The sequence below is a fragment of the Vicia villosa genome, unplaced genomic scaffold (assembly GCF_029867415.1).
Source record: "Vicia villosa cultivar HV-30 ecotype Madison, WI unplaced genomic scaffold, Vvil1.0 ctg.001605F_1_1, whole genome shotgun sequence".
NCBI lineage: Eukaryota > Viridiplantae > Streptophyta > Magnoliopsida > Fabales > Fabaceae > Vicia > Vicia villosa.
The window spans coordinates 412,842-425,017 of record NW_026705673.1 but is presented as its reverse complement, the minus strand read 5'-3'; the positions used below and the strand labels follow the sequence as shown (position 1 = coordinate 425,017).

At 33.5% G+C, this 12,176-nt stretch overlaps 1 long non-coding RNA gene across 1 annotated transcript; it reads right to left on the bottom strand.

Moving 5' to 3' along the window:
* Positions 1–389: 389 nt before the first annotated feature.
* Positions 390–1,818, bottom strand: LOC131635991 (uncharacterized). Its single transcript, XR_009293922.1, has 3 exons — positions 1,242–1,818; positions 867–1,131; positions 390–596 (listed from the first exon to the last, which is right to left on the bottom strand). It is a non-coding gene; the product is annotated as an uncharacterized LOC131635991 (long non-coding RNA).
* Positions 1,819–12,176: the final 10,358 nt, after the last annotated feature.

Here is a 12,176-nt window from a genome sequence, read left to right as displayed (position 1 = left end):
GTTTTTGAGAGGTTATGAACCCTCTATGATTATGTTACAGTTGTTGGCATTTTCAATTGTTTTGAAGATGATAATCGTTATGCATTGATTATATCTGTTGCATTAATAAAATGAAGTTTGAACAATAATTTGATTGTGATGTTGGTTCATCCGAACTAACATTTTATTTATCTTTGTTTAAAATATAAGCAAATTGTGATGAGTTGATGATGTGGCATCCCATTTAACGTTTATTGAAATTATAATTACTCTGATTTATTATTTCATTTACGATGAGAAAATGGGGTGTTACAGAAAGGTCGAAAACAATTCATGATAATGAAACTACATATACACAATTATCACACGACAATATGAAACTTTAAAGTAATCATAAATAATATGTGGTATTGTCTGTTTGAAAGTACTGAATTTCTCAACAAAAGCAACTAAAATACAACCCTACAAAGCAATGTCATTTGTACCAATCCCAGAAAAAAGATTTAGTACAAAACCAAATAGCCAAAACCTAACACAATTTGTGCAACAAACCAATAAGATCCTTGCTTCATCTGTAGATTTTGTTAATCAACCCCTTTCTCAAAAATTGGTTCGACCTGGATCCAATGAAAAAAGAATAACATAAGAAAGCTACAGTAATTTGGATTCCGAATTAGATCAATAAACAAAAAAGGCCAACTCTTACACATCTGTTAATGACCTATATGCCCTTACCCCCAAAATCCATAACTCTATCTAGAAAATTTCAAAGTAATTGAAAATAACGATTTTAGATGCCAAGAATCCACAATATATATGACTTAGAAAATATAGAAAATTCAATAAGAATAAGAAAAAAAATCATAAATAGAAATTAAGAACCATACCTTAACAACAAAGTCCTAAATGGTGAAGAAGAACCCTACCAAAAACCTTCAATCAAATAAATCGGCGCAAAAACAGAATAGCCAAGCCTTGGTGAAGAACTACGCTGAAACCTTGTTGAAGAACGACTCAGATAACCCTCGATCAGTGACATAGAGAAAAAATTCTATCAATCGAATCTCATTATTTGTGAAATACATTTGAAAGAGAAAGTTGAAGAGAACTCTTGATGGGGCGATGAATCTTACAAAGAAGAAGAAGCTTGTTCTATGAAAAATAAAGGGCTAGGGTTAAGTTTGGGAGAAGAAAGAGTGTCTTGTGTTTTGAAAACAAATCATTTTAACAACAAATAGAATGCAGTAAGAAAACAAACGTACTGTGTTTTGAATTGAGGGTGATGGAAGCAAATAGTGTTGTTGAGGCGGAGAGGAAGATGAAACTTTAGGGTTCTCAAAGTTTGAATATTTGTGGTTCTCTTGTGGCTTTAATAAGAAATAGATAAGCATGCCAAATTAAATGACGGAAGGAGGAAGGTTTTTCATGGTTACAATGCAAAATGTTCACTTGGAATAGATACACTGCTTCACGTTAATATCTGTGGGCAAAAATTAAGAAACATATCAATTGCAATAAATTAGGATCAAAATTGATAATTTTAGATGAAATTACCATTAGGGATATAAATTAGGGCTTTTAAATCAATTTAATTAGATTAATAAAGTACTTTTGGTAATATATTACTTTATTATATGGGTTTTTCTAATATAATAGTCTTGGCTCACTTATGAGCTTTTAGAAAGGAAGAGAAAAATATGAAACTAGAGTTTTTTCATTGTATGTAAAAGATTGTTCTTATTCCTTTTTTTCCGATGTATGATAGACTAAAAAATTCAATTAGCTTTTGAAATCATTTGATATTTTTTCAACTTTTCTTATATTGTCAACGCTTCTTTAGTGGTTTTATATAATGCAATATAAAATTCGAAAATAACTAAGCCTTTAAAAAGTTTATTTAGACCTTATAACTATAAGAATATCTAATAATTAAATATATAATACGATTCATATAATGAGATATTATTCAAATATATAATGAGATATTATTCAAATGACATTGAAAGGGTGTTATTTAAAATAATATGAAAATATGTTATTCAAATAACATGAAAAGGCTGTTATCCAGATAATATGAAGCATTGTTATTTTTAAAAAATCATGAAAATATGTTATTTAAATAACATGTGAAGTGGTGTCATTCAAATAAAGAAAAATATGTTATTTAAATAAAATAAAATTTATCTTGGTTTTGGCATGTAATAAGCACGAAAACAAATAGGTGTAGAAATTTCTATTTATGGCGTCATAGTCCGTTGGACTTTTTGAGTCTGTTGTAATCGGGTGAGTACCCCTTATACTGTTTTCTTTAATTCCATTGCATATCAAAAATAAATAAATAAAATGCAAAAATATGTTATTGTGAATGAATATAAATAACATCTATTAGTATAAGGTGTTATGGTGAAGGGGTATATTTATCAATAGGGATAACTTGATGGGACTAAAATACGGTTCATACCCATTTACCATAACACCTTTGAACATCTACAATTGACCATATGTTTTTAATATCTCAAAAGAAATGATTCATACATATGCATAATGACTTCTGTCTATCAAAACAATAATTCCCTTCAACTAAGGAAGAAAGGGAACTACTACGGAAAAGATATTTCAATAACGGTTGGGAAAGATATACAACAACGCGGGACTGGGCGTTGTTATGTAGCGTGTGGTTGTATATGAGATACTTACAATCACGGTCCTGGGACCGTTGTTGTATTCTACAAAGCGTGTGCCATATCACAACAGTTTGTTAACCCAACCGTTGTGATATAACTAAAGGTCCCATATTCGATTCTCAGCGTCAACATTTTGTAATTTATATTATTCTGGTCACCGTTCAATATATAATCACGGTTAGGTTTTATAACCGCTGTCAAAACCTCCTCTGTTTTAAATATGCAATTCTCTGCTTCTCAAATTCTTCCCATTTTTTATCATGTAACTATTATAACCATATCAAAGAATTTACAACAACTTGTATTTTTGTTAACTATGCATAAAAAACAGCTAACATTGTGCATCAAAAGGCAAAATTAGTATTTACATCAAACACAATATGTTTAAGTCAAAAGTAATATTCACATCGTCATATACACAAAATAAGTCATTAGCACGTCTCAATAAATTAAATAGCAGGACTCTTAAGCACATTGTGGATATACGCCCAACATTTACGAAGATCGACAAAGTCCTCAACGAGGAATGAGGTTACATCGTTAAACATCTACATATGAGAGAGCAAAAAAGAAAATATCATGCATGATAATAATTCAATAGTCAACTTATATATTAATATATGTAAACATATTATGACATATATACCTTATCCCATGAATCAACAATGCCGACAAGGACAATGTTTAACATGTGTTTCGTGACATAATACCCACACTCGTATTTCTCGGGTTGTTTCCTCGTCTAAAAATAAATGTAACCACACATGAATGTAACCGCACATGAATATAACCATACATGAATGTAAATGAAAGAAACGGGTAATCGGGCCACTTGCTTTATGATATATCGGTGAGGGCTTTCTTCTAACATTTTTCATCATATTCAATTGCTCCACAACACTGTACATTGAATATGAAAAAAACATATTACATGCTAAACTAGTTATAATATCAAAGAAAATGAATGTACAACACTTCTACTTGGAGTTTGATCATGATCATGATCATCATCACCATCAACATAATGTTGATCTTCATTTGTATGTTGTTCGAGGTTTTCACTTAATCTTTACATCATAATATTCAGTTAGAACAAAAATAAGCATAATATATATCATACATTTCTGATAAAACACTAAAATCTCAAGTAAATCACATATCAGATATAACTCTTGAAACCTTTCCATATCTTTCTCCCCTTTTCCCTCTCCTCGTCTAACATCCTCCTTTGTTCTTCTTCTCAAAATTATCAATCTTTTGTTTTTGTGCACTATGGTACTCTTTTTAGACCCAAAGAATAACCTCAAGCCGACACCTTCTCTCACACCACAGACACGCCCACTATGCTCATATGTCCCGATTGCTTCAAATAATACGTCATGTCATGCTTCTAGAATAAATGTGCCTTCACAATTCGCCTCAACCAACTTATCCTGCACAACATGAGCAACTTACGTATATTGTTACCAACGCATTTAAATAATAAATAACATAATCAAAATAAATCATACTTACAATTTTCTCGGTAAATACTCTTGTCGCCTCAGAGGTGTACTCTCCATTTGGTCTTTATCGAGCCATCTTCCATTTCTCATGTCTTGATGGTGGGGATGGGATGCGGTCATCTCCTCTTTTTGGTTTTTTTTCAAGCATGATTCTTTTCTCAAGTTTCCTGTTATCCCCATGAGACAATCTATGGGGGTACATGTTCTTTGCCTTGTTACGTATTCCAAGTTGGCTTTTAAATTGTTATTAACATAGTGAAAATTATATATGATTAGTATTAACTCATTAGCATAACATTATCGGTTAAATAAGACTAGTACTAACCTTGAATTCCTCAGAATGACGTATCTTCGCAAACTTCTTCCATTTCTTCTTTGATATAAAACTATATCTTTTCCATGGAAGATGAAGATCGCTCTTAGGCTTCCTAATGTAGTCAGCCGTGAGTTGTGACTTAAATCCCCTCCAACGAGTACCGGCATAAGAGATACACTTTTTTTTCAACTTTGAGTTATGGGTAAACTCAAAATTCAATTACATTTAAATCAATGTATTAGAAATTATAGGTAGTGATATCTAATATATGAAAATTATAGTATGTAATACCTTAACGTTTGTCCATATGATTTCTTTGACTTTCTCATCCACTTTTTTCCAATTATCTATCAATATACTTACTTTGCTTCGGCCAAGGAACGCATCATAACTCTTAAAAGTAGAGTAATATTCACAATCAACTACTATGTAGAACGAATCAAATTCGATTAGATTATTTTAACTTGATGAGTTACGGACTGATGTGAATTGGGGCATCATTGTGACACCTCTTTGTTATCTTTTTTATTGAGTATTATTTGTTTGAGTTTCTTTCGCACAACACTCATTTGTTTGATGTTTTTCGCTAGTATCTGATGAAGAACTCAACAAGGTCGACATCTATGTTCAAAAACAACAACAAGAACATAAACAACAACCACAACAACGAAAAATAAATTTTATTGTAGATGCAAGGGGAAAATACTTACGTACCCTAAACATGATGACTAATTAAATGATGTTGGTGTTGGTGTTGTCTTCCTTCCTTACGGTAACGACAGTGTTGTTGTTGTCGTCCTTCTCGATGGTGACAACTTGGTTGGTGCACTCTTCTTTATCGACGTCACGGTCGTGATGGTGTTGTCAACCTTGATGATGATGACGAAAATGACAAATATACAGTGAAGAATGGATACTGAAGAGACAAGATAGGGTGAACGATGGTGTTTTGGTTGAAATCGTGTATTTTTTTCACAGTATTGAACGTTAGGGTTTAGGGTTGAAATTGTGTATTGTTTCGTCTAGTTTCTTTTTACAGTGGAAAAAGGATACTGAAGAGACAAGCTAACTAGGAGTGTATAATATTATAAAGATACCACCATGGCAAAAACCAAAAACCGTACTGATATATTACTTTCATAGTAAAATTTGATAAAGAAGCGCCAGATTTTAATTTACAATTAAAATTTTAAGTAAAAAACAAACTATATCACAACGGTGGAACAAACCAACCATAGTCATAACTCCTTAAGTTTTTTATTGAAAAATAAATAAAAAAGATAAGTCGTGTCTTAGTATTAATGGAATAATATATATGATGGAGTTGAGGTTCGAATCCATGAAAGCTTGATAATTTCACCACAGTTGGCTCTATAACCGTTGTTATATACAATTAATTTTAAATCAAAAAACAATAATAATGGGAGCGCCTTAGTTTAGAGATGTCACCACGGTGTATGGAAGAACCGTGGTGATCATGGCGTTGTTGTTTACGCGTTTTATAGTTGTAGGGATTGCATGAATAAGATCCCATATGCATCTACAATAGGATTTATCATGTATGCCAGGTTATGTACTATATTAGATGTCTCGTATGTTTTATGTGCAATGAGTATGATCCTAGTGATGTTCAATGGGTTATGCTCAAGATTATCCTTAAGTACTTAAGAAGGACTAAGAAATCATTATTGATATATCGAGGTCAGTAAGAGCCTGTGTAATGGAATACAGTGATGCTAGCTTCCAGACAGATAAGGATGACTTTTCATTGCAATATGGTTATGTGTTTTACTTAAATGGTGGCACTGTGAGTTGAAAAAGTTTAAAGCAGGATAGCCTTGTTGATTATACAACTTAGACTAAGTATATTTTTTCCTCAAATGAAGTAATGGAATATGTTTAGATCAAGACATTTATTGGTGAACTTGGCATAGTTCTACATTATGGATCCCGTTGATTTCTATTGAGATAACAATGGTGACATCTCGCAAGCCAGGGAGCCTATATCTCATCAATGATCCAAGCACATACTTAGGTGATACCATCTTATTAGAGAGATATTAGATAGAGGAGATGTGAAGATATGCAGAGTATCAACACTTGACATGCCATTGATAATTTTATTGGTAGTGGGAGATTATTGGTAAAAGCTCTATAGGTGAATAGTTTTATTAGAATTTGATACTTATATTGAATTATCTATTAATAATAATAATGCATTTCTTTGTTGGTATTGTTTTTCCAAAATATTAAAGTCCCTAGAATAACTAGTCCATTTAATGAAACATTGAGTATGACTTAATCATGATACCACATTAAACATAAGAACATTATTCGTAAAGTATCCATAGTCAAGATTTAATATGAGATCGGATAACATTAAATCATTGATACTATTATATGGATAGACTGATGATCACATCTCATGAATCATGGATAAAGAGTTATCAAGTCTTCACATAGGTATGAATAATAGGAGTAATATTTATACTGGATTGAACCGCCATGAGAATACTACTTCGATTATTATGCAAGTGTAATAAGTTATTCACAAGGTGATTATGGTTTATGCCACCCTTAGATTTGAAACTACTATGAACCCAAGATGTCAAGTCGAGTACTTTATTGTTTACCAAGCATTATCTACTCCTTCAATCAGGGTGTAGATTTGTGCCACAAGTATGGCCTTATTTCTGGTAACAACTCCACTTTCATTAGTTTTGTTCTTGAATACTCATCTTGTACCAATGACATTAGTTCCATTAGACCTACGAACCAGGTCCCAAACTTCATTCCTATTGAATTAACTAAGTTCCTCTTGCATGACATTGATCTAGAATTCATCAGTTAATGCTTTCTTTACATTCTTGGGTTCAATTTTAGAAACAAAGCAAGATTTAGAAACAACTTCCCTTAATTTAGTAATAATCCCTTGGTTAGAATTTCCTTTAATAAGTTCTTTAGAATGATCTTTCTGAATTCTGATTAAAGGCCTTTTATTGACTTGAATATCCTCAAGTTCAGCAGTAGCTATTTCAGCATTGGTGTTGTCTTCTTCCACATTCTCTGGCTCATCCGCTATTTGGAAGAATGTCCCAACATTGTCTTTAATATTCATATCATTGTTTGTGCTTGAGTCATCAATCACCAAATTTATCGACTTCATCATGACCTGACGTATCACCAAATTTCCCTTCATCACTTTTGGGATCCATTTTTCTTCTTTGTTCACGATCAGCCAAGACGTAGCACTTACTTCCAAAGACATGAAAGTATTTGACAATGGATTTCCTTCCTTTCCATAACTCATATAGAGTATTTGTTGTTCCAGTCCTTAAGGTAACTCTATTGGGGATATAAAAAGCAGTATTCATAGCTTCTGCCCAAAAAAGATATGGTAGCTTTTTTGCATGAAGCATGACTCTTACCGATTCTTGTAGAGTTCTATTTTTTTTCTTCCATAACTCCATTCAGTTGGGGAGTAATAGGAGAGGAAAACTCGTGATTAATTCTTTCAGAGGCAAAAAATTCAGAAAACTTGTTGTTTTCAAACTCTCTACCATGGTCACTTGTGATCCTAACAATGTTGTTTTCCTTCTCTCTTTGAAGTTTTTATCACAACTCTTTGAAGACTTCAAAGACTTCTGATTTTTCTTTAATAAAATTTACCCAAATGAACCTAGAAAAATCATCAATAGCAATATACGCATACCTTTTTCCACCAAGACTTTCAACTTGCATAGGTCCCATCAGATCCATATGAATAAGTTCTAGAACTTTTGTAGTGGTCTGATGTTGAAGTCTCTGGTGTGACATCTCGGTTTGCTTTCCTATCTGAAATTCTCCACAGATTCTTCTTTCTTCAGTTTCGATTTTAGGAGTTCCTCTGATAGCTTCTTTAGACACAATTCTCTTCATACCTTTCAAGTGTAAGTGGCCAATTTTTTGATGCCACAGATTGACTCCATCTTGCTTGGACAACATGAAAGTGGAGGAATCACTGATACCGTGAGGTGTCCATAGATAACAATCACCCTTCGATGTTTCTCTTTTCATTAGCACTTCATTTTCCTTATTAATGACTAAACACTCAGAATTTGTAAAGTTTACCTTCAAACCTTGATCACATAGCTGACTAATGCTTATTAGGTTGACAGTTAGACCTTCTACAAATAGGACTATATCAAGCTTAGGAGATCCTTCACAAACTATTCTTCCAACACCTTTAATTACTCCTTTGGTACCATCTCCAAAGGTAACATAGCTAATTGTATGAGGTTTGGTATCTTCTAATATGCTCATTACTCTCGTCATGTGCTTAGAGCATCCATTGTCAAAATATCAATCTTCATTTAATGAGACTTTAAGAGAGGTATGAGCAATGAGAATTTTGACAATATCTCTTACTTTCCATCCCTTCTTAGTCTTGATCTGTAAAGAGTTTGTATTGGATTGAGATGGATATTTCGGATATCCATGAAGCTTGTGACATACTTGCTCTGAGTGACCATTTCTTCCATAGAACTGACATATCTAAGACTGAGATTTGACTCTGGTTTAGTTTTTTGTGATCTCCCACGATGTTGTGACATCAGGTTAAACATCTTGCTTTCACCTTGTATTATAGAAGGAACAAACTTTAATGGATAAACCCAATTCCAGTATGTCTTATTCCTCCTCTTACATCTTAAAGAATATTATGCAGAACATCATATCCATTATTCAACTTTCTAACACCCTTAATCACGTTGTCAAGTTGAGATGTTAATATGGTCACTTTACTTTGGAGTCCATATTTATCAGCAAGGTATTCTACCTTTTTCTGCCTGGAGCTTAGCTATGATCATTCTTTATTTCACTCCTATTTGGTAAACTTCCTCACTTTTGTTGCACAATTCGCTGAAAGGGATAGTAAGATCATCATTGGATATTTCTTCACTGCTAGAGTCTTCTCTAGAATCCCATCTCCCTATTAAGGAAGTCACGGTCTTAGCAGATTCTTCTTCAGCGGATTCATCATATGATCAAAAAGCAGACAGTCCTTTAGATTTGAGACACTTAGGAGATTCTATTCTAATATGCCTAAGTTCTTTACATTCACTGCGCTGAATCCTTTTATCTTGGATCTTATGGATATTGTTGATGTCAGATGAGGTGTTTTTGAATTTTGCTCTTCCCCTTCTTTCCAGTCTTTGTAACATGCTTTTAAATTAACTTCCAAGAAATACAATGGTGTTTGACAATCTTTTCTCAAAATCCAAAGTACCAGAAATTATTCTCCCTGGAGCTCACCCAATAAACAGAAAAGGGTGTCTGCTCTGATGCTAATTGAAATTATGGCACTTACAAACAGATGTCAAGACAGATATCCTAACAACACATAGTATCAAGACAGGTGTTATAACATCTATTGACTGATAGCACAATTATCAAAACTGAAATTAAATGCATAATCACAAATAACATAGTAAATTGTTAATTCGGTTCAGTACAACAACGCCTAATCTGGGGGCTACTAAGCCATGAAGGAAATCCACTATTAGCAGTACTAGTTCAAAGCCTAAACATTCCTAATTTACAATTTTCTCCTAATCATTACCCAATGCAACTTCTACCTAAAAATTAACATCTAGATATGAGAAATCGACATCCCACTTCCAATCACCGCAGTGATAAAAACAGTCACACAACTCGTGACTAGAGGAACCAAATAGAAAGATTACACTTTCAAATAAACAATAGTTAGTCAAGAACCTTAACTAAGAACAATACTTTATCTTACTTAAAAGCTTTAATTGAGAACAATACTCAACTCTTTTTCTTAAAAGCTTCAAGAGTGAGAACAAACGTCCACTTCAATGTATTAGAAGATACAATGAGTGACAGAGAGAAAAGAACACACAAAGAACTTAAAGGGCTCCAAAAACACCAACCCTTGTTTTGTACACACGGTTTCTATTTGTAAATGCTTGCAAAAAATAGGTTTAACAAGTCCTTATTTATTGACTCTTGCAGTATGGGCTTAGACTTCTGAATAGAATCCAATTTGCTTCTTTACACAAAAATAGGAACAAATTAAATCAAATCAAATCCTAGTGTCCTAAAAGAGTCTCAAAGATCCTTTTTTCTGAAACTGAATCAAGTTTGCATTTCTCCTAAAAACTTCTTGATTGCCCGTGCCTGTGATGAGTATCTGAATCTTCCCGAATCTCATATTTTTCAATCAAATCTTTTAAGGATTAAAAACCAGTCTGAACTGTAATGATGTTCTGGTGTAGGATGTCACAACATCTGGAAAAACATATGCAAAACACATAATAGTTGAACCTGTTATGACAGTGGGTCAAGATGTTTCAACATCTTGCTCAACATCAACTAAGAACCATATTTTAGCAAAATTATGCCAATCACAAAACCATGGAACTAACAGTTCCATAGTGTTCGACCTTAGAGGCTCGGTCAATTGTAATAATATCTTAAATTGATAACATTTTCCTCTCCTTCAATACTTCCTAGCTTGTAGGCCCCCTGGGATAACTTTTGTCATACTCAGAAAGGATATTCCTAGTTCAAGTACAACTTTCCTTTCTTGGTTAGCGCTCCAACTTGTTTCAGTACTAGGTTTCCCTCATTTATTGTCCTTGGTCTCACATTAAAGTTGTATCTTCTTTCCTATTTTTGATTCCTTTTAAATTCTTGAATTTGGTTCATGTCTCTTATTTCATTTATCATGTCGAAAGAGTTTCCTAGCTCGACCTGATTGTTTACTTTGTTGAAGTGCTCCCTTTTCCATGTGGGCGTGTTGATTTCCACTAAGAGCATTGTGTATTCACCATAGACCATTCTAAAGGGGGTTTCATTGGGTGATGAGTTTGGAGTTGTATGATATGACCACAGTATCTTGTATCTTGACCCAAAGTCTCTTAGCCTCTTCCAGTTTCTTTCTCATCCTAGAGAGTGTGATTTTGTTGGATGTCTCTGCCTGACCATTCTCTTGTGGATGCTCAAACAAGATAAACTTTGTTTGTATTCCTAGTTTCTAGCAAAATCGACCATCAAGGAGATGGGGAGTTGTGTCTCGTTGTCAAAGATAATGGTTTTTGGGATACCAAACCTGCAAATAATATTCCTCCAATAAAAGTATTGTACCCATTCTATCGTTATTTTTGCAACGACCTCTTCTTCCACCCATTTGGGGAATTAATCCACCCCGACCAAAAGATATTTAAGTTGACTAGAGCTATAGGAAATGGCCCCAAGATATCTACACCATATTGGTAGAAAAACCAGGGTGATATAACTGAGTTCAATATCTAGGTTTAGGCATGGATGAAGTTTGACAACCATTGGCGCTTGTCACGTCGATTTAAAAATTTGGGGTTGTCTCTTTACATGGTCGACCACTAGTATCTAGCCCCATGTAGCTTGCTTTCCAAGGCCCGCCCACCTATGTGGCTTCATCATATGCCTTCATGAACTTCTGTTAAAACCAGATATACCTCCTCTTATGGAAAACAGCTCAGTATATGCGTGGCTCAGTCTATTTCGTATGACCTTTCAAAGATCATGATGTAAGGGGTGTAGAGTCTTTTGATCTTTTGGATCATCAGCTTGTAACTCCTTGCTCATTACATATCTGACAATGGGTGACATATACCTCTCACCATTCTCAATTTCCACAATATTAACGAC